Genomic DNA, 23,586 nt, shown 5'->3' with positions numbered 1-23,586 from the left:
TTGTTTACATTAGGTTTGCTTTTATTTACATTAAATTTTCGTAAACATTTTTTACATTAGTTTCTATTTCATTTACATTAACTTCGTTTTTCTTTAAAGTAACTTAGTTTACATTAACTTTTTGTTTACGTTACCTTTGTTTATATTAACTTTTTTGTTTATATTAAGTTTGGTTTTGTTTATGTTAACTTTGTTTTTGTTAACAATAACACTGTTTATGTTAGTTTCTATTTTGTTTACGTTAACTTTTTGTTTATGTTAACTTTGTTTACATTAAATTATGTTTACGTTAACTTTGCTTTTATTTATGTTAAATTCATTTTTGTTTACATTAACATTTTATGTTGTTTATTTACATTAAGTTTGTTTTTGTTTGTTACCTTTGTTTTTGATTGTTTCAGTTTAGATTAACTTCATTTATGTTAACTTGGTTTTTGTTCACATTTGCTAATAGTTTGTTTAGCTTTGTTTACGTTAACTTTGTTTTTGTTTACATTCAATTTGTTTTTGTTTACATTTAGTGTGGTTTTGTTTATGTTAACTTTTTTATATTTACATTATCTTTGTTTTTGTTTATGTTAACTTCATTAACGTTAGCTTCTATTTTGTTTAGGTTATCTGTTTATGTTTACATTAACAATGCTTACGTTAGCTTTGTTTTTGTTTACATTGGTTTATGTTGATTTTGATTACGTTAGCTTGGTTTATGTTAGCTTCGTTTACATTAGCTTCTATTTTGTTTACATTAGCTGTATTTTCATTTATGTTAACTTTGTTTACGTTAACTGCTTACATTAGCTTCTATTTTGTTTAGGTTAGCTTTGTTTATGTTTACGTTAACTTTGCTTACATTTGGTGTGTTTTTGTTTACATTAATTTTTTTCATTTACTTTGTTTTAGTTAACGTTTAGTTTGTTTATATTAAGTTTGTTTTGTTTACATTTACTTTGTTTACATTGTTTGCTTACGTTAGCTTCTATTTTGTTTAGGTTGTTTTTTGTTTGCTTTTATTTACACTGTTTTTGTTTACATTTATGTTAACTTTGTTTACATTAAATTTGTTTTTGTTTACTGTTTGTTTGCATTTGCTTTATTGACGTTTGCGTTTACTTTGTTTTCAGTAGTGCCATTTTTTTCCTCTACGGAGGAATTCAGTGACAGACCTTTGCTTCTTCTGTGTCACACTGCCCTTCTGCTGCTGTCTATCTCACTGCAACAACACGTAAGAGAATACTGTCAGGAAGATTCAACTCTACTGCCATACCACCACCACCACCCCCCTCTAAAACAAGAGGCAGTACTTTCGAAGCAGCCCACGTATATACATGAAAACAAACACATATACTCCAACCCCTACATAGACATCTGCCCTAACCAGCTGACCATTCAGTACCTCCAAAAACCCTTCTGTCACCCATGAATAAGGGCTCCACTGTCACCAAAAGCAAAGAAACTGAAAACCCCAAGAGAAAAAGGTACAAAGATCTCTCCAAAAGTACACGCAAACGGTGCAGAGAATGTTCTTGCACACGCTGCAAATGTGTGCACGCCACAGCTATGGTTGTTAGTCTCCTTCTTTGGAAGTAAAACTATGGGATAAATTAATCTGCAACATGTGTCTCCCCATAAGAGAGGAAGGCATTCAGAATTTAGAAGAAAATTCTGTAACTGTAACAGGATCTTGTACTGTACGTGATATTTACAGTGGCTTTTTTTTTTTTTTTTTTAACTAGACCAATACTATAGAGCCCTCTCTGTTATCTGCAGAAGACTTTGTCTAACTGGGTATTTTATGCATCAAGTTTTACATTCCTCTTACTTTTGCTAATGGTCTTTTCCAAACAAAGACTCTTCTTTCAGGAGAATTAAGACGCAAATCTTCGTATCTGTTCCAAAGGCGGAGTGTGTCTGCCTTATTTACTTTGCTAGGACCACTGGCATTCATGGGACGCCAACAGCTGGATCTGAGCACTTCCTTTAATTGAACAGGTTTACAATCTTTCTGCACTGAAGCAATTCTCCACATCACACAAGCCTGCATACCGGAATAAAATGAAAATTTAAGAGCGCTGGCTAACAAGACCTATAAGCTCATTGTTTAAACAAGAGGCCAATTGTCTGGGCACTTGAGTGCTCTGCTCCTCGAACATTAAACCCACAAGAGGGACAACAGCCTAATCCACAGCTTGCCGCCAGGTGGTATGGAAATTAATCTTCCACTCACCCAGGCTATTAGTTGCGGTATTTATAAAGGTTTGCAAGTAAATGAGGCGAACGACTGAAATTTTCTCCCCGTCATGGAGGGTTGTGGCAACGTGGTGATATGAAATATCAGCCTTCAGGGATGTGCCCCGTGGGGAGGAAAGTGCGAATGGAGCACAGTGCCTGGGGAGCGGGGAAATGGGCAGCTCTTAGTTGATAAACCCTGGCTGGCCCAGGCCCAATGCCAGCTTGCTGCCCAGACAAAGAGGAATCAAACCCAGCATCACCTTTGCTCTTCTATGAACTGCTGCCATGGCATTTAATTCAAATGCCAACGTGCATTATTATAACTGACAAGAAGAAATCCGGGACTTTTTGTCATACAGTTGCTCCATTACAGCTGTAAAAGTAAAGGGAAATACTCAGCAGAAAGCAGGTGATCGAAGTAGGGACAGAGATGAGACTTCAATGAAAAACAGAACCCAGCCCACCTGAGCATCTGAAATAGCAAAATACCAAATTTTAGTCTCCTGTTGCAGCATCCTTTGCCCTTCTGTCCTTGTAAGAGGCATCTTACATCTGCAGTTTCCTGGGTTAAAAGACACGTTTCCCCAGTGCCTCCACTTTTCCACTGTGTAGATTCAGGTATCCATGTGCCCTCACCTCACATCTAGGGAGAAAAACCAGTGAAAGATACAATAAATCTTCCTCACAGAAAGAGAGCTTAACTCTATAACTTGTTCTCCCCCAATTTCCAGCTACACTAAATTCTTGTTTTTCAGTGCTTTAATTGGATGAAAGGTCAAAATTCTGCAAGATAAAGAAAGAACTGAACAGATCTGAAAGACTTTAATGAGGGTGTTGTTTTTTTTTTTTTTTTTTAAATGGATCCCACAAATAGCAGCAGAGCTTAGGCTTAGAGAAACTTGAATCAGAATTATTTTGGTTCCCCATTTGGCTTGCTTTATAAGACATACAGCCAATAACTCCATAGCCTCAGTCAAACTCTTACTATAAATAACATTTTACCATTGAAAAGAAATGTAAAGGGTCAGAGCTGTTCTTAGAGATCCATGTATCACACACACAAGAGGCTTCCGAGCAAGTTGGACGCAGACTGAAAAGTGAATTTCCCAAAATGGGAAACAGTGGGAACTACTGAACAAATAAGGTGTTTAATTCATTCTGGCCCCGTATTTTCCTCCTGTAACCACTGCCCTGAGTGAGTCACTGGACAGCCACACAGCCACATCTAGCCTTCAGCCCAAACCTAAAGGCAGCACAAAGAGCAGGATCGTGTCCTGCTACCGACCTCTGTCGTTAGTTATCACTGCACTTGTCCTTCACTAATTCAGTCTTGAATCAAGACAGGAAAAACAGTTATCAGGATACGTTGGAGTCTTGGTGCAAGGAGCTGCAAAGGGCTGGCAATAAATCCAGCCCACAGATCTGACTCAAAGTCACAGCCATGACAGCTTTTAGTTCTGTTGTGACATCTCAGCTCCAACTCAGGCACCTTCCGTTATGAATTCTTTGAACCTGTTTCCTGACTCCATTCAGTAACATAGCTGTACCTCTGATCAGCAATGAAAACAGTGAAGTATTCTCCTTCATCCAAATTAGATGAAGGATCCAAGACCTGAATCAACAGCCATGGCTGACCAGCACCCTAACTGAGCCCAGACCAGAAAACAGGAAGCCAGTTGTTCCCAGCCTGGTCAGGAGCATCAAGGAAACAGTAATTCCAGCAGCACCTCTCATTTTGGAAGGATTGGCTTTATTGTGTGTCTCTATTATTTAGGTCAGATTAAGATCTCCAATTCCAAACCTAACTTTGCCTCCAAACAGTGACCAATGAAGGCTACACAACTCAGCCCTGCTGCCCCAGCTCCCAGAAACTAAGATGAGCAGGTATCAAAAGTCTTCTCTATTTCTCAAATCAGACCTAAGCAGGGCCTGAAGCACAGGCTTACCCTTAAAAAAAAAAACAAAAAACAAACCAAATATCAATAGAGCTTTATAAGGTGAAGAAGGTATTACTTTACAACAAAATCAGCATGTAGAAGAATTAGTGTCACCAAATAGAGAATACATCTACTTCTTGGCCAAAGGTGAACTCTTACTTTGAACTTTAATTTAAAGCAAACTCAAACAGTTCCAGCCTCAGATTGTTTCTAGGAGAGATGGAACAGCATTTGGTAAAGTCAGCACTTCCAGAAAGCATAAAGACAATTCCCTCTCTGCATCTGGATTCTTCTGAGGTGAATACAGCACAGGTTAGGGCTTGGAAACCAATAGGCATGAATTACCACTAACAACTCACAGACTCCAGATCAAATGGGGGAAGAAGGTTGAAGGCAGCAGGGACATCTGCCACCTTTGACTCACCACTGAGACTGGAGCGAGTGGCAGCATTGGTTCTGGCATGAGGCAAGGGGTTAGAAATTTAGTTTTGCTATAAAAGAACATATTTCTTTCCCTGATACTTGATCTTGCAGGAAGCTGCTTGGGATTAGTAAAGCTGAATTCCTGCCTTGGCTGAGCTCTTGGGACATGCTGTGACAAATGCGAATAGGTCTAGGGCTATGTGCGAGGGTTGCTAAAGAGCGGGGCGGGAGAGCCTGCGTTATTTATGAGCTGGTTTTTCTTTTGAAGAGAAGCGTGAGGCCTGAGGGCAGTCATGCTCACCTTTAATTTTTCAGTGCGAACTATGATCAGACCACCAGCATTTGAATCAGATTTTGGCAAGAGGGATAAGCTTTAGAGTCAAAGATCGTATTCTGCCAAAATAATACTGTCTCAAGCAGAAAGAACAGGGCTACCCAATACAGTGTATTTTTTCTATTACTTGGAGAAGCTGTGGTGATAAAGGTGATAGAGAACCACGATGACTGAGTTAAATGTATAAAACAGGAGGGCGGAAGAGGCCAGAGACAAACATACATGTGAGAACAATGAATGATATTTGGAAACAATTATTGAATAAAGGGAATTTCTTTTGAAACAAGCAAACAAAAAATCCCAGAAACTTAAAACTGAGAGAAAACCAATTCCAAACTTCTGTCCTAAGCATACATACTTCCTGTAATCACAGGACACTGACAGCACAATTGTTATTCATCCTAGATTTTTTGGAGAATACTAGCAGAAATGAGCCCGAGTCCTGCCCAGTCCCATCACTACTTCATCTTATGTGCAGAGATTGGAATGGTGCTATGAAAGCAACCGTGCCCTTATCTAGCAGCAGACACAAGTAGTTTACCACACTAAATTTGCGTATTTGCACTCTTATTGATCTTCCATCCTTCAGAAAGTGATGAAATATCAAATCAAACTTTACAAGTCTTACTGCTGAAAGCATGAAGTGTGAGAGGAGCACATGGATTAGAGAGGAAAATGCAATGGGCAGGAGCTGATTTCAGGCAGAAGCCCTATATTTCACATTTGTCAACAATTACTTTTTGGAGCATACCTACCCCTAAAACACATACCCCTGTCACGTCAACCAGCAAGGAGTTTAGGGGTGTTCTTCTAAAGACTGACCTTTCATTTTTTCCACATCTGACTGCTTGAGGTAGGATGACAACTTTTTTGAAGCAGCATCCCGTGGCAATGTTAGAACACAAAGGGATACCAATATTTCTCTCCCTTATGCAGTTACAGTTTACTGTAGACTATAGCATCACTGCCAGCTTTTTGCACCTAGAAAAGTTTGTTGCTCAGTGTAAGAAAACCATTCTGTTTGATACTAAATTTTGCTTGAAAATGCATTCTGTAAGCACCAAGAAATTATCATTCTCTCTCTATATCAGAAATATATTATTAGAAACCCCAGATTTTATATCTGGGTTTACTGTCCGGTAAAAGAAAGTCACCTGTGCTACTTCATTTCTCTTGAATTATTTCCCATAGTTTTGTACATACAACTTTCTTTTTAGAAGCACTTAGATGTATTTATACAGCATCATCACAGTCCTAGACTGGTCAAGTGCTACTCTGGAGGTAGATGGAAGTTAGGGCAGAAGTACGTGAAATGGTTTACAGTAGGAAAGGAAAAAAATTACGCACTACTCAGTCTTTACACATTCATTCAATATCAAATACAATCGAGCAGAGGACTATTTCTTTTACAGAGAGAGTATTTTCACTGTGCCCCACGACTGTTGTAGACACCACAAGCTAGGAGAAATGGAGCCAAATTCTGCCCTTTTGGAAATCCCCTTCTATGAGCATGACATTTTTGTGGCCATCTGTTCAGCACAAAGCCAGCAATGCTTGCTAGGTTCTTTGTCCCAGCTCCCTGGAAGACCCAGCCTGGCAAGTATTTCCCCTTCACACCTTGCAGTGGTCTACTACATTTTTTTTTTCTTATTTTTATTTATTTATTAAGTAAAGTTCACAGTCTCCTTTGCTCAACCCATACTTTCACATTGGCACTTCCAGGCACTGTCTTCCAAAATACGCTTCCAATCTTGCAGGTTTGAAATCCTCTCTTTATACACTTGGTGCTCATGTGATGAACTCAGTCAAAGCTCCTGGAGAACCTCCAAACCAGAGCCTCCCTTCCCTCAAAGCGAATTTTGGAAATACAACGCTGCCTGAGAGGGAGCTCTCCTCTATGGAGGGGAAAAAAAAAAGCCAACAGAAAAACCTTTGAGGAAATGGTCACCATTAAAAAACCAACAATTCAACAACCTAGAGGTGACACACAACCCAACACCCATCCAAAGACATGGGGTCAAACGTTTATCGTTAATCCATTTCTGGAGCCTGTGATGCATCATCTGACCTACTAGAAATACTTACTTCAGGAATAGATTATTTTTTATTTCTATCTACTGACTATCTCTCAAATTGTTTAGGAGAATTCCCTCCCTCCCCACCATTCATTCACCTAAATAGGAAGAGCTTTCTTAGTACCACTATAAGCAAATATCCAATTAACAGTTGACAAAAGTTGACTATCCTTGAATACTAAGGCATTTGTGGAAGTAGATGTGCATTACAGACTCGATTGTTCTTCTAATTAGAAATAGGAAGCTCTTCGTGGCTAATACGTGGCACTTCATTTCTAAAATTGTCATCTTCAGGGGGGATAGCTAGGATAGAAATGGGAGTCCTGGATTTCTCATAACATATCTGTTTGAGTACACCAGAAATTCAGCAGGGCCTGTTCAGTCCTTTAAGAAGGAGGGAGGCAATAAGCACAACCTAAGTGTTTTACCCAATAACACACACAGTGTCTTTTCATGGGGATGTTACAAAGTCAGCTACTAAATGAAAATGTTTTGTCTTAAAGCCCAGAATAGCTGTGAAAGTTTCTCTGGAGAATCTGATCATAGCTGCCTTGGATTGTTTAAGGTATACTTAGCTAGGTAAGAATTGTATTATTATTTGAAGCGTCCTGAAAATTAACGAGAGAAACAAACACAAATGAAACGCAATCTCTGAAGGCTTGAGATTTCTCCTTTCAGCCATTCTCCATTGCATAATATTCTTTATGTCCTTCATCAGTCTTGTACTTGGTTACAGATGGAAAATATTAGCTCTGGTTTACAAAACATGGCCCCGTTTCCTGTAACACGGCACAGGTTGGACAAATCTGTCATTTGAGCAGTGTGTCTATTCTGTGGCCAATTCTGTAATCTACAAGCAATGTGATCCTAAACAAGGAATCTCATGTTAGCAGCCAAGATTGGAAAATCCCTGTTTAGTGTGATTGCTGCCAAAACCATCTCACTTGCTAAGGACAAACTAATTTTCAATCTGGAGATTGGGAGCTGTTGCTCTCTTCTACATTTTTTTATTACTACATTTAAACAAAACATGTCTCACTATGGCAGTGCCTATGCACACGTGATTTTAGGAAGCACAAAAGAGATTAAGAAAGGAAAAACATTAAGAAAAATTATTTCATTTTGCATACATCTTGAGCAAATGTGATTCTGCAAATTTGAAAAGTATCTCAGACAGCAATGAGTCCACTGCATCTAAATAAAAGGAGAACCAAGAAAGGAGCAAAAAAAGGGCAACATATGGTACAGATAGGATAGAGAATCTACGTACAGGATTAAATGATAATCTGATGTCAGTTTTGAAGATGAAACAGGTTTATATAGGTAGCAACAAGGATAAGATGGTCACAACTAAGATGGAAGCAAAACTCAGAAGATTTAATATATCTGGGCTGGCAGAAGCAGAAACAAAAGAACAGCAGAAGCTACATTAAGTACTTATAAAAGATCCATCAGATCACTGGTGATTCCAGCTGAACAGAGAGCAAGAACATCGTGCTGATATTTATGAACAGGGCTGAGAGAAATTACTTCAAACAATTATATTCTAGCCATTAATTCTTTTGAAGAAATCTTGGAGGAGTAAAGAACCTGAAGAACAGGGAAGTGAATTTATATCCTAGACAGACCTTCAAGTACTATTGTGTATATGGACACCTATTGTGTGTGTCCAATTAAGTGACTTTTTAAAAAAAAAAAAAACAAAGAAAGCTGATGTAACAGGTCTCTTGTGGTTAGATATTAATGCACTACCTGAAATGGTGACTTAAGAAAAACATTTCTCTGAAGAACACTAAAGTTTAGCAGAGAAACTGTAAATTGAATGAGAATTGAGGCAAGACAAAATGGAAATGAGTATTTTTGAGAAGTTTGGTATCAAGCTGGAGAAAACTCACTAGTAGAAATTGTCAAAAATAGGTACAGGACAAATGGTCTAAATATTTTTGTTCAGGATCTTGAGACAAAACCAAACTAGTCCAACCAAATAAGCTGAAGAGTACTGTCAACACAAAGAATCTGGGAACTATTGTATGGAAGGAACTGGTTGAATTAAAGAAAAAAAATGCAAAAGAGAATGACCTTTTCATAACATAAAATGCAATATTATAAGCATGAGATAAATTGCAGTGATCGACTTTACAATTTGATACCTCTTTTAAAGCTCAAAAATGGAGTTGTTATTGCATGCCTGAGGTGATCCTACAATAACTATCAGCATCAATGTGATACACTTAGAACAACAGTACATGCAATTCAGCAGAACATCACTAAAAACATCCTCAAGCAGAAACAAGGAGGCATTCATGCTACTATGCAAGCATCAGTGATATCTCATGCAGTATAGGGCGCAAGCTTCAGCTCTCCCAGTATTTATGAAAGAGGAATTTAACCTGAAATGCACACAGAGCACAGTCACAAGAATGATCCCGAGCCAGCCTGGCCTCAGATGGTCTCACATGCACATTCTTCAGGGTTTAAATTCTTTTTGTTTGTTCTACATTTTCCTATATGAAGAGCTTCTTGTTTTAATGAAGTTGGTGCAGAGTCTTGTGGATTTGCATTTTAAAATTGAAAATAACTGATGTTAGTTTTCCTTTTCACCCCTTGTAGGAATTTGAGCACACTGCAGTATCTCACAGCCGGCATGCTGAGCTCATGGCTTGCATTAGAGAAGGTTGTTCTGTCACAGCAAGCAAAGTCCAGAACGTTTTCTCTGAGAGAAGTGTGAGCAAACGCTTCAGCATTCTAAGATGATGCTCAGGTAGTTTAGGGGAACGTCTGTCCTATGCATCCATGACAGGGCTTTATAGGACAGGAATTCCAATTTGCCATGTTACTAATGTGGCATCCTCTGAGCATAGCAACTGCTTCACTGCCCATCCAGCAGCTCAGTACCTTGTCCCACACTTTCAGACACTTGTCTCCTGCCCAATTTGATCAACACAACACAATAGAAAATGCCTGTTTTCTATACTCAAAGCTGCTCCAACGCGTGACATTTTTGTCTCTGACACAGCAAAGCACAATGCAGAAATCCCTCTCAACAGAAACACACAAGTGCTGAACTCCTCCATAGGACTGCCCAGCACCTCTCTGCCCCCAGCACAGCACAGCCAGGTACACGCTGCCTGCTGCAGACAGCTGCACAGTCCTGGGAGCCAGCCTGCAGGAGAGGGGAATGGGAGCTGCAGGGAAGCTTCCTTGGCCTCCTAACGAGCTTCTCTTATTCCCTGGATCTTCACTAGCAGAGTACAGGAGCTAATAATACCTCTTTGCTTCGGTTATATAGCATTTCCTCCTCTTTATATTGTCTTATTTTAACCGGTCGCGTTACCAGCTGCTCCTCTACTGCATGACTGAGTCAAGAGGAGCCACAAATCAACTTCTGCTGTTCACTAAACAATGAATTTGGTGCTTTCTCCCCTTCTGAAGGATGACAACTTTAAAAGCATATATTACTTAATTTATATCTAAAAGATTTGATTTTTTTTTTTTCTTTTTTCCAGCTTTTTTGGAGAAGACACGTCCTTCCCTGAAGAGACTCACAGTCACCAATAGGCTCAAGAGGATGAAAGCCAGAATCCCCAAGCAGAGTCATGGCCCCAGTACAGCTGCTTCCCAGCACTGCCACACTGGCAGAGCCACACTGCTGGGCAGCTGAGCTTGAATAGCACAGGGACTCAGTGTTCTAGGACCAGAAACCCAAGTCAATCCCTCCCCATGTTTCACTGAACTAGAGAAGAATGTTTTGCCTCCCACCTCCAGCACACAGCTCTGCAATGCTCTCCTGCGACAGGAGGCATTAAAAATACAGGTATAGAAAGCTTCTCGCCCACCACACAACACACTCATCCCAGTCCCTCACCCTTTTTTCTTCTACTATTTTTCCTTCTCATTTTTTACTTTTTTTTTATATTTTTTTTTATTAAAGACAAAGGCTCGCAGACAGTAAGCACCTTTCTGTCCTGCACATCCTGCTCAGAGCAGAGATTACATCCATGGAGCTCCAACATGAGACAGCCATCAGGGAAACAAAGCATTTTGTTTTAGTTTTCAATGCCTATTTTCTAGCAAAATGCACAAATCACTGGTTACAGCCAATCCTAGGCTTCTTAATGCAAGTGCAGCAACCGCACGTTAAAGCAGTACAAAACAATTAAAAATATATGCTATAGTATTTGTTTTTCTTAGCAATTTGATAAATGACTGCTCTTTATATTAAAAGGCTTCTTGTGAATAGGTTCCTGAAGTCTTTTCTCAGCAACAACAGTTAGATCTCAAAAGTTAGACAGCAGCAGTAATTAAGGAAAAAAAATTGACCTGAACATTTTTCTAATTCAGCAACTAATTTTGAACCACCGAAATTTAAGCTGCTTGCGTTCATCTAGGAAATACTATTAGGAATAGCTATTTGCTCTCTAATAGCACTCCGTCTTTAGTTTCTTGTGAATGATAATCCAGGCTGCTTTCGCCTTAGGAACTGGGGGGTTATGTTTCCCACTGACCTTCTACAGGCTTCCAAAAATAGGGAACCAGGAGAGGGATGGCTTTGAGCACCCACAGACTGCGCCCGCTTTGCAGAGGAAACTCAAAGGGGGATTTCAGTTTTCCTCTTCTTTGCTAAGATGACCACAAGAACACAAACTGGTAGAAGTCAAATGTGGCATTTTCAGTCAAACAACGTCATTAATTTTTGTCTTCCAAAGGCCCTAACTGGGACCTAGACTAAAAGTGGAAATAGAATGCAGCCTGGTCTAATAGTTGGTGACCCTGCACACAGCAGGGGGCTTGAAACTAGATGATCATTGTGGTCTTTTTTAACCCAGGTCATTCTATGATTCTTTTATTTTTAAGATGACTTTTAACCCCATATATTACTTGTATTCAGTTTTCAACCAAAAGACCAAACATCATTTAATTCTTAGTAGGAAAACCAACAACTCCTTGTAACCATTCTATAAAAGCAAAGCCTTGCACTAGGAATATTATGATAAATTCAGCCTTGTAAACGCCACTCACTCACAAAATCACTCTGTATTTTTGGAATGACAAGATGTGTCAGAAGATCTCCAGGAGTACATTTTCCACTGACTGCACATTCTGCTTTACTACATTTGGTTTCACTCCCGCAATACGCTTTTAGCTAATGCACAATGGGCACCTTCTTTTCAGAAGGAAATATTAATTGCTTTAATTGTTTGGGATTTCATATCCCGTGCAGGTGTGAAAGGCTCCAGTGCCTATTCCTCCAAGTGGTGTACATTTCAGTGGTAAAACACCACTAATTATCTAGACATAAATTACTTTTCTTTTAACAAAACGTCCTGCTGGGGTAGTACTGCCATTTTATTCAGATACCCATTGTGACAAAACATTTTCACATTATAGACCCATTACTCCCAACAGATAACGAAATTAAACAAAACCAATAGGAGCATGAGACTGAAGGCACTAGGAACCATTTGGAATTCAAAGCTCAGCTACAGCACAGTTGTTTGTCAAAAATTACATGAATACACGCATGACTCAAAACTCATTAAACATATTCTTTTCTAGAGCCTTAAACTGATCTTTGTCTTACCCTACACCTGTAGAGATTCACGTCAGTGTCAAATCTGCTTTTAAATTGCTAAATCCCTTTCAAGATTATGCAAATATCCTTTCTGGCCTGATGTTTATCACAATTTAATAGGGAACTCTGCCATTCCAGTGAATGATGCAAAGAATACTTTGCTTTAAAATATTTTGGAAAAGCAGTATTTTGAGATTTGTTGAGCACTGTGGTTGTACTAATTCCAACCCATTATCCAGATGCTCGAAGTACTGGGACCAAGAAGGTGCAACGTGAACACCAGCATCTGCAAAGGTATTTTAAGGTGATGGAAAACAAGCATCACTTAAATTAAAACTAACATCAAATTTAATTAAATTCATTGTTTGTTTAAAATAAACTTGAACATATGATATCAGGGCATTTGAGAGCGCAGGCTTGGAAGAACATTAATCCAAGCAGAGGATGAGATACCCACGGGATTTCTGCAGGAAAGGTCACTGACGGTGTGGAGGGGATAATTTCACATCTACATCTTAAGAGTCAGTGAAGACACCGATATTGCAAAAACAACTATTTTGATTCAGAAATAGTCTAACTAGTAGCATTGTCCAAAAAATAAGGTCATACGTATGTGAACCAGTACATGAGTGAAACTATTTAATTGCCTTATTTTGAGACCGATGTATAGTTTAGGTTTTCTTCATAGAAATTTGAGATCTTTTCATGAATCCTGTTTCCTAATGGGCTGTAGGGGGACCTGCTGTTACAGTCAGCACAGTGACTGCAACATTGTGATGAGAGGATGCTATTAAAAAAGGAAAAGAAGTCATAGTAGTTGCTGCTGATTTGTTAAGACTCACTAATTGGTAAGACCCAATGAAGGTCTTCTCTAAAATAATAATAAATACATCACTGTAATAAGCTATATTTCCACCATCTCATACTTCCAGAGAATTTCGTCAGCTTACATCTTTTCATTACAGTGCTATAACCACGGTTGCCTGTAGCAACACTATTTTGTCAAAAACATCTCTATTTTTGCCTAATTAGCTGCAAGAAATGCCTATTACCAAAACAGGTCCAGATCAAGTCTAAAAATCTCATCATTTTTCTTGCAGATTTTCTCCAACCCCTGCCCCACACCAGCAGCCATGTACCCAGCACACAAGCCATGGATGGAGGACTTTGCAAGCTGTGAATCGTCATGAGCTGTCAGCAGCCTCAGCAAATCTCACAGACATCTGCGGCTTATCAAGCCAGCAGCATTTTTCCTACAGTAATCTCCACTAGGCCTGCCCCAGCTTTCATTTCAAAAGGCTTGGCATGGTATCTTCCCCCAAAAAAAATCATAAAAAAAAATACTCAATTTTTTTAGATGCAGCTGGTTTGGTGGACCGCCTTTGAAATCTGAGCACGTTGCAGAGATGTTGATATGCTCCTTGCAGTCAGCTTGCAGCATGGGACAGCACTAACGGCTGCAAAAGGCTTTGTGGAGCTCTGCCCTTGGACAAGCCGAGCCCAGCATGGAGGAGCTCTCCCCTTCCACAGTGCTTTAGGGAAGTGCTTTCCCCAAGGGCTGAGAGCTCACCAGGGCATGCATGCCTACCGCCCTCCTCCAGCCATCAGTTCTGCCTGCAGCCCTCAAGACCCAGCAAGGTTGGTGTGCTTGTTACTACTTGCAGCGTGCACGGTACCCAAAGCAAGGCAGCAGCCTTCACTACTGACTTTACATGATGAAAGCTCAGGAAACTGCTCCATCAGAGCACATGTGTCCATAAGGAGTCCCCACCCTGCTGACTATCCCTGTTCCCATGGCCATGCTGTGGCCCTCATCCCCTGGCTGTGCCCTGACAATCTAGAGCATCCCAGTCTCTGCCAGCAGCCTCCCATAGGCACATCTCCTCGCTGCCCCAGAGACATTCCTGCTACTGCTGTGCCTCAGCTCACATTACAATACTTTCAAAAGGCAAAATAAACTAAACCACAATACTGCTGCTCAGCACTGAAATTCAGCTTTGGTCAACAGAGAACAACTATAAAGAGTTAAAATCCTTTTAAGACTTGACAGCAACAACGTACTTTAATAAACCCCACAGATTTTTGAGGGACTCATGATATGATCCCTGTTTGATCCAAAGTCTTATTTTATGTACAGCAACCTGGTTTTATTTCCCCTCACTCTTCTTTTATATATATATATATAAGAACTTGAAAGCTCTCTATTGAACTTTTCCCAGTAATCTTAAGGTGCAAGTGTTCACTGAACATTTGCAGAGCCAGATAATATTAATGCAACCTTTTACACAGATGAAAGCCTAGGTGTCTCTGCTGGCCTGGCACCTCTCCATGCCCATTGCATCATTGCAGATGGGGCAGGTAGGTTGTGCTTCACAGCAATGGAAAGAAAAAGGACTAATGGTGTTCAGAATAACAGTTCATCTTCAGTCCCAGCTGTCCCAAAGCAAAGTGAAATAAAAGATGTAAGTTCATTGTATTTCATGGGAGCATATCCATGTTTCCACATCACATTAAAAAGAATCTCTTTCCATCCAGAGCACACATGCCAGGAAAGGAACAGAACTTGTTTTTGAAGTTGGCCATGCAGGGCCCATCATCAGCCTGGCTCCTCTTTGAAAATCATTTCAGAAACCAAATCATCAATAGCTGCCTTCTTCCCTCTGTACTGAAAACTTAATATAGATGGAGAATTATTCAAATCGAAATACATTTTAAAACATAAGAAAGTTTTCCGTCACATTGTCTTCTCTGAAAAGGGGAAGATAAAAAGTTATAAAAAATAAAAAGATAAAAAAAAGATAAAAAGTTTAAAAAGATAAAAAATTTAGTTAGTTTCTAACTCCTACAGAAAATTAACTCAATAAGCTGATCATTACTGCATTAAAGAAAGGAACTGGTAGCTCACGTTTCTCTCTCTAGAGTTGTCCAAATACATCCAAGGCAAGATTGATCACATTGGGATTGAATTTACTTGCATTGAAGCTTGAAAACAGTTTCCAGCAGTACAGAATGTCCAACAGCTTAAATTAAAATACAGACTAACTTTAGACATATTCTTAGGTGAAATTCTTTCAGTTGTCCTAGCGACTCCATCCTATTCCATAACACAAAACCAAGCATTCAAATCCGATGACAGCTCTTATGCTTCATCTTTAGCCACAGATAAATAGTATTTCTAAATTAAAGACTTGCTTTTCTCAGCTAAATAGGTAGTGCCTCACTGATAAACCCCAAGAGACCTGACTGTTCTCAACCAATTCAAAGGAATGACTGAAATCAGAAGAATTACATTAGCACAAGCATAAAGTTCAACCACAGCTCCTCACCTTATTCAAAGTATTTACCTGTCTCTAAGCTGCCATACTGTCAGTCTTTATGGAAGAAGGATCCAGACTGCCAACTGGGGTAATGCCAACATAAAACCAGAAGTAGCTTAAAACTCAATGAAAATAATGAAACAAGGGTTTCTTGCTGTTCTGATGTTTAAAGGTACATAAAATTTTCCATTTAATGCTGAGTGAAATGCAGTTCTATTGGAGGACACTTGAACGCTCAAATGATGCTTTTTGTTTGACTCACTTTACTTCTCAGGAAGAAGTTCACATGGCTCAAAAACACCCAGGTGTTTTTGCAGATTTAAGCAAAGCCTGTGTAATTATTGCAGTAAACAGCATTCAGTATACAGCAAAGGTAAGGCAGCCTCAAGAGTTCCTTTGTTTTCCCACCCACCCCACCATAAAACCTCTCCTCAAAAAAAGAGAAGAAAAAAAAATAAAGGTTTTCTTCCCCAACATGACATCCCAGAAGACCCCATACATCCAACACCACTGAGAGGAGGACAGGTCAACTTCAAAGCACGCTCCTGTTGATGTATTAATGCCATATCACCTCAGAGATTTCATGTACCAGTTTCTGCAATAATTAGGCTCCGTAAGCAAAGAAGTGAAATTATTATTTTAATATTAGGCTTCCTTTTATCTTTGAAAAAGAGCATTTGTTTTGGCACTATAAAGACAAACCTTAATAAACTGACTGGCAAACACTATGTTTAGCAATGAAAATGATACCCAGGCAGGGATTATAATATAAGCAATAAGGGGGAATAGAGAGATTTAGGAAAGGATGTGATTTATAATGACTTTAAGGAGGATAAGCTTCTACATCTGTGATTGCCTGATTGTATAATATTTTAATCGATTATCAGAGCTAACAGGTTTATTTTTTCATGTGAATAAAGGCTGTTTTGCTTTAACTTACATTTATTCTACAGTCCGTATTAGCATGGATATTTTTTTTTCTAAGTTTTGGCTCCATCACGTCGTATTCATTCCATAGGCTTAGAAATCTAAATTAGTTTGGGCTGAGGGTAGCAGCAGGGAAAGCCTGCAGTTACACCTGTTACTCTGCACAGTAGTGGAGGGGGTTTGGAGGATTTCAGACCAAAAAAAAAAAAAAAAAAAAAAAGAGTATCAGTCTGCTCTGACTCAGCCTCCTTTCCTTTCCTCTTGCTTGACAGGTCTCTCAGCTATTATCACTCTCCTTTCCAGCTTGGTTTTTAACTGTGTTGAAAAATGCACTATTTACAAAAAATAAAAAATAAATCACAAAATATTCTCACTGAAATGAGGGAGGCACCTGAAGTCTTTCCACTGCACGCTTCTGCATCCCACTGAAGGCAAGAGGCTCTAAGCAGGTAACTCACCCTCCACACTGCTGGAAGAAGGGAAGTAGGGTTTTTGGTTTCTGGTGATCTCTGTACTGATCGTTCTCACACCAACTTGAAATTCAGGCAACACCTTACATGCCAGTAAAGTGAGAAGGAATGCACAGTGCTGGCAGGCCAACAGTGCAAGTATTCTGCACTTGCTACTGAGGTTGACCAGGAAATGCAAAATTTGTACACTCCTCTAACTTCATTCACCACCTGGGAACACAGGTGATAAAGCAGTACAGTGTATTGCCTACAAGTCCTAGGCAGCTAATGGAAGCAGGCACTCGGTGACTTTAGCTGAAAACACTAGAAGAAACCATTTATATATTATCTATCACACAGCTAAAAAAAAAATCTCTAATAGCAAGAGCTTTTAAAGCTAAATAATAATAATGATTTGAAGAAACAATATTTAAGAGCTCTTTTCACATTTTTAATGCAATTATTCGTCACGCTGCTTTTTAAGAAAAAAACAGGTCACCATTATAGGTTATTCCTGACCATTTCCTACTTGTGAATGCTTTATTTTCTAAAAAAAGAAAGCAAATATATAGATATGCACCTTTTTAGTCTAGCTGTTTGGGATAAAACTCCAGAAGTCAAAAGTTTGTTAAAATAAACTGTTCCACTTGATTGAATTAGCTCCTTAAGAGCTGATTCACTCTGATAGAAACCAAGGGCTACGCAAGGATGCTGAACTTTTCCTTGGAGGCGGGCAGTACAAATATCCTAAATGAGTAAGTGAAACATTGGTACTGATTTCCATGATGGAAGGAAGCAACAAAGCCTGCAATAATCTAAGGCTATGCATTATTTCAGGGAATTTTGTACAGGTACATCATCTTTTATATCTTTCAACAGAATACTCTTAAAAATCCAAGCTGAAATGACTGCTTACTTGTCTCTCCCTACAAATCTTCCAAGTGTTATTGCATAACTGCAAAGCATATACATTTTTACCTCTAATTTATGCATTTGAATGCATACAAGATATTTGCTTTTATTACAACTGTTGGAAAGAAAAGTCAGCTTTGAGTTGAATGCTTCAGTGGATATTTAATATAGGGTGAACATGAGATTAAAAAGGCCACCCATAAAATGCTATGCAGCTCAGAGTGAAATCTGTCCCTAGGAAACTTAGTAGGGATTCTGTGAGTTTCACCTGTATGAGACATGAGTAGAGCACTTTGCTCCTGGCCTCAAGGAAGACCCGTGTCCTGCAGTGCCAGTTTTACCTTTCAACACTTGATGGAGCAATTTCTCTGGATTTCCCCTTCACCAGGATCACGCTTCAACCTTCGTGCCACCTCAATAGGTCAGATGCATTTCCTATCAGCTTGCTCCTGAGATGCTATTAAGAAAAACAAACACTCCCAGACAGAGAGCCCTGCAGAAATGCTTTCGACTAAACATAACCTTACGCAGAATAGAAAGTCTGGAGCTTAATATTCAATTCCTTACATTTACATTGTTAATTAAAAAAAGCAATAATAACAAACAAGAAAATCAGTCAGGGACTGGGATGACAAACCTCAGGGCTCTCTTCTAGAAAGTCTTCCAGGAATGAATTTGGATCACAGACAGGAAGTACCTTCAGGATCCTCAGCAAAGGAGGCTGAGAAGTTTGTTCTCCCTCCAATATCAGAAAGAAGAGACGTGGCTCAAGTCTCCCTGCTCATATTAACACTTACATAGTCTAGTCTTTGCTCTCACAGCAAATACTACAAGGGAAAAAGGGAAAAAAAAATCATGCACACAGCTACAAAAATAGACTAAATGAATGGGTTACAAATCAGCAACAGGAGACCTCACATTTCTTATGAAATATGGGCTCCATTTTATTAAAGATATACAGTTACAAGCTAGCAGAGAAATAAGGATACAGGATGCTGTGCTGAAGGCTTAAGAAAAATCCACTGTAATCAATATACTGGCAAATTACAACTTTAGCAGCAGCAGTTTGGTATCTGGCTTAGTTCCTAATCCTTTAATCTCATCTGCTACAACCAAGCTGATACTGCCAACAAATGCTATGCCATAAAAGGTGGGTATTCTCACATACTTTCCTATGCTTTGCATGATTAGAGCTTAAATCTACTCATCACGAACTTCCTGAATGATAATGGGATTTGGGCAAACAGTCAAGATTTCATGGTGGCACTTGTAAGCTCAAGTCAAGTCTTCAGCTAAGAAGCATCCCTGTAAGCATGTCAAGAACTCCCTTATCAGTTTGCAAAATTTACCAGTCTTGCTCTGTGAAGACAGATTCTTGTTTCATATTTTTCATGTCATGATTTGAGCTCCAGTAGTAACTGCTAATGGAGAACTGCAAGCGACCCACAGTTTGTGTCCAAGCAGTTCAAGAAGTGGGGAGACCCACATATAAGATTGCTGACTGCTTGCCTAGATCTATTTTAAAGAAAGCTGCAAGGAGTTTCTTGCAGCCTGTGCTACAAGGTATCCATTACATATTTTGGTTAAGAGAAAGACATCTTAGAAACAGGCTACTGTCAGTCCATCCTTCAGGTGCTGAGCCAAAAGTTCTTGTATTACCACTGGAGTTGACATTCAAAAGGAGAAAAAGTTAGGAACAAAAAACAAACAAAAAAAAACCACTTTTTAAAAATATGTGATTTAATTTGATGCAATTTCAAAGCTGAGAAACAAAACGTACAAGAGCAGCAAGGGAGATGGGGGGAAAAATAAAGGGGTAGCCCTAACAGGGATTCAGAGCTGCTGAACTGAAGAGTCTTTGAAAATAAAAACCAGACAGACTTCCTACCAACATTTCAGCCTGCCATCCTGGGCCAAATCCCCAACTGGCACAAATCAGAGTAGCTTTGCAGAAGTCGGCATCTATTTATAACAGGTCAGGGTCTGGCCCTGTAGTCATGCAGAAGAGCTGGTTTGTACATAGGCAGATCCTACTCAGTTTGCAGCCAAGAAGGAGACAGGAGGCAGACGTCACATGCTGTCAAGGTGTCAAAAACCTTTCCCTACTTCTTCCTAAACAACTTCCTAAACCAATATTATAGCTGCCTTTTCCATTCTTGTACAGCCTGCATGCTGGCCGGGACATTTTATAAACAAGTTCTCTAGGTAAACGAAGATTAACAATTACTCTTGTCCAGCAGTAGGAAGATAGACTCTTGTCTGATGCCTGTTTGTCTATGAACATAAGCACTTGTCCTCCATCTCCAGAGCTTAGCTGGACATAGGATAGTCCACTCATCTTTCTTCAAATCTGAGAGTGCCCCATAAACTTGCTTGGCATGTTTGTTTTATTATTTGGCTTTAAAAAAACAAACAAACCAACCAACGAGAATGAAAACAAAAATCCAACCACAGTTTGTATGAGGAAAAACAGACTAATGGCACTTAGGGCAAAAAAGTGAATTTTTTCTCCCCCTGTTCCCCAGACACCAGCAAGACACTGAAAGCTCAAACTCCCATAACTTCTTGGCTTCAAAAGTCAGGGCAAAACACCAACCCAAAATCACAACTGGGGAGTGCACCCTCATCCTCCTTGCAAACTATGCATCCGATCAGCTGAAAATTCCTGCTGTCATAACCAAAAATTGATTGTACTCAACTCTGCATCCTAATATTTTATGCTACTTTCCCCGTGTTGTTAATGGATTTCCCTTTTCCAAGCAGAAAGAGCTTTCTAAGCTCCTGACAGAGCAAACCTTATCTGAAAGGAGGCTGTTGTCTCTGGGCATCTTAGTGGAGAATAAGAAATCACAACAGAAGTTACATCTGGAAAGTTTGCAAGTGACTTTATTACAAGAAGCATGCTGCTTCTACTCAGCACCAAGCCTGGCACAATTAGATTTTTTTCCCAGAAATCCAGTTTCTTGTTGCTGTGAGACAAAAGTAAATAATGACTCATTAAGCGATCCCAAGAAGAAAAACTGAATGCTTGCTCCTCTCAAAAGTATTTGTGCTAGGAAATCTGATAATGTCACCGACCACAGCAGCAAACATAACTTGAAGATTTTCTAGATGCACCCACCAGGCTAAGCCAGGCAGCGGCATGCTGAAATCACTGCTCTCTGTGGCTGTGCAGTCACCTTCACAATGAAGCTTTGCCCTCCCTTCCTCAGAGGCTTCTGCTCCCCAGGCTGTTTTAAACAAGGCCTGAATGCCTCACTCCGGGTCAGCAGTGATGGTTCACATGCTGGGCTGGGCTAATGGACTTCTCGCGGTCACCAGAGGCATATGGATCTTTCCAAACTGCTTGCTATGCACTAGTCAGAGCCTGGATAACATTTGCCAAATGCAAAACTTCTGCTTTCACCTGACTTTCACAAAAAGTGAGCTCACGTAGGGCTGACCCTTCTTAAGAGAGGCATTTTTTGGTTATGCTTTAAGACTTCAAAACTTTCTGAAAGGCTTTAGTGTCCAAAAAGTGACCTTGGACTGATCTTTTCAAGACAAAAAATGCTTGACTTGGATTTTCCCTCAATGCATGACTGCCTCACGTACATTTAACATGTGTTTGTACACTTTGTTTATTGCAAAAGGTCGAGTAGTGAGGTGTCCATCAATATATATATATGGATATGCTCTTTAGAAGCTTCTAAACATTAAACAATTTCTGCTCAACAAACACTACAGTGTTGCACACAGATATTCTGTACTTCTGCTCAACCAAGCAACTGCTTGCCTTTCCAACAAGCAGCAGCACTTTCTTGCAACATTTTCCTTAAGTTTACTCTTCTTCGCAGTCACCAGATGAAAATAATCCTCCTGATAATTTAAGCAACTAAACTCCAAATATTGCTAATGCCCTGACCTTATCTATAAATCAAAGTGCTGCTCTTTCATGGGTCTGACTTCATTATCACTGCGATGATCACTCTTGCACATAATTGGCTACTCAAATTGGCTACTGTCAGTACTGCAGACAATAGCAGCTTCTCTTTAACCCAACATGCAAACTCTCTTAAAAGCTCCAGTACTATCCTCTGCTAAGGATGTAGGTAGCAGTTTACAGATTGGAAGTGCTCTGCTGTTGTCAGTGGCTTCAAAGCAGTGCATTTTATGGCTGTTCCAGTCTCAGCAAATATTTTCTTTGAAAAGAAACTTTGTGGGAAACATTTGAGATATTTTAGCTCCCTTTAGGTCAGACAAAACTACCATCTTCCTCAGCAGTTACATACACAATGTTTAAAAGCACGCTGTGGGCATCAGCCAGCTAGGAACATTTCTTCTCATGAATTCTTTCCTCTTCTCAATTCTACTCTCCACAGCTTAAAGCTGAAGAGGCCCTGAATGTCAGAGTAGCGCTTCTCTGATGTTCAAGACTCATCAACAAAGTATATGCCTGGCAAATAGCATATGTTTGACAAAACCAGCAGGCTGCGCCCAGATCCACATTCTTGTCTCATTTCTAACTCAGTCCTTTCAGCCAGACTAGCTAATACTGAAGGATGCTAACCTTGCATCCCTGCACATGGAAGACAATGCCATGCTCCTCCAGCTTGCTTTTTCACTGCAGCCATTTCACATCCAATGCTCCAAACAATCCAGACTTTTCAAAGGAAAACCTTTCTAGGGAAAACAAATGGTTGCAAGAACAGCAGGTACAATCACCCATGCTCACCAGGTACTATTTACTACATTCTTACAGCAATACCAAGCAGCATTAAAGCAAAGTCTTCAACCACTGAAATTACTTGAGCTTCACTGAGGTGCATTGGTGATCGTTATCTCTGACAACCTGCTCCAAAGGACATCCCACCAGTACCAACCCATATGGGCTGCTTGAGGAAAAAACCCACAGAAACCACCCGAATTCTCATCAGGGGCTGCTCTGGCTAGAAATACCCAAAGGCACATGGCTGTCTCTTACAGAAATACTCCATCAGTACTATTAACAGTTTAACAACTGATCTTTCCGATTAGTAATCCCTCACTTTCATCTACAGATCACTGTTTGAGTGAATTTTTCCTGAGCAGTTCAGGCATGCCCCTGCATTGCCCTTCTCCCAGGGAGCTGCCATCCGCCACAGAGTAAGGGAAACCAGCTCAGCCCACAGCAGGGTGGAACTATTTTAAGTAATGGTGTCTGATACTGGAGGAGCATGAAATTCAGTCCTGTCATAGCTGGGATACCTAAGCCCCCCTCAGGAAAAAAATATGCTGTTGCAAAATCCTTCCCAGAGGCTTATAAACTCAACTCTGGAATTGCTCTCAAGTTGTAAGCCAGTAAAGTTTGGTTTTGTATCTCATAGCTTACTATTTCAATAAATAAATAAATAAAAATACATCTAACCACAGCAGCAGCTACCCGGACATAT

The 23,586-nt window shown here is 39.7% G+C and overlaps 1 long non-coding RNA gene across 2 annotated transcripts in view; it reads right to left on the bottom strand.

Moving 5' to 3' along the window:
• Positions 1–536: 536 nt before the first annotated feature.
• The window catches only part of LOC149917750 (uncharacterized), a 45,006-nt gene continuing 21,956 nt past the window's right edge, over positions 537–23,586 (bottom strand). Inside the window, exons 3-6 of one of the 2 annotated variants that reach the window (XR_016467239.1) lie at positions 2,694–2,872; positions 2,490–2,602; positions 1,820–2,035; positions 537–1,210 (exon numbers count right to left, since the gene is read on the bottom strand). This is a non-coding gene — a long non-coding RNA (uncharacterized LOC149917750). Of the gene's footprint in view, positions 1,211–1,819; positions 2,036–2,489; positions 2,873–23,586 lie in introns of both variants that reach the window. The other variant, XR_016467238.1, reaches the window with a different exon arrangement.

Source organism: Phasianus colchicus, chromosome 5, assembly GCF_987193195.1.
Source record: "Phasianus colchicus chromosome 5, bPhaCol1.hap1.1, whole genome shotgun sequence".
Lineage (NCBI taxonomy): Eukaryota > Metazoa > Chordata > Aves > Galliformes > Phasianidae > Phasianus > Phasianus colchicus.
The sequence above is the reverse complement of the archived record's forward strand: the minus strand, read 5'-3'. Positions and strand labels throughout refer to the sequence as shown.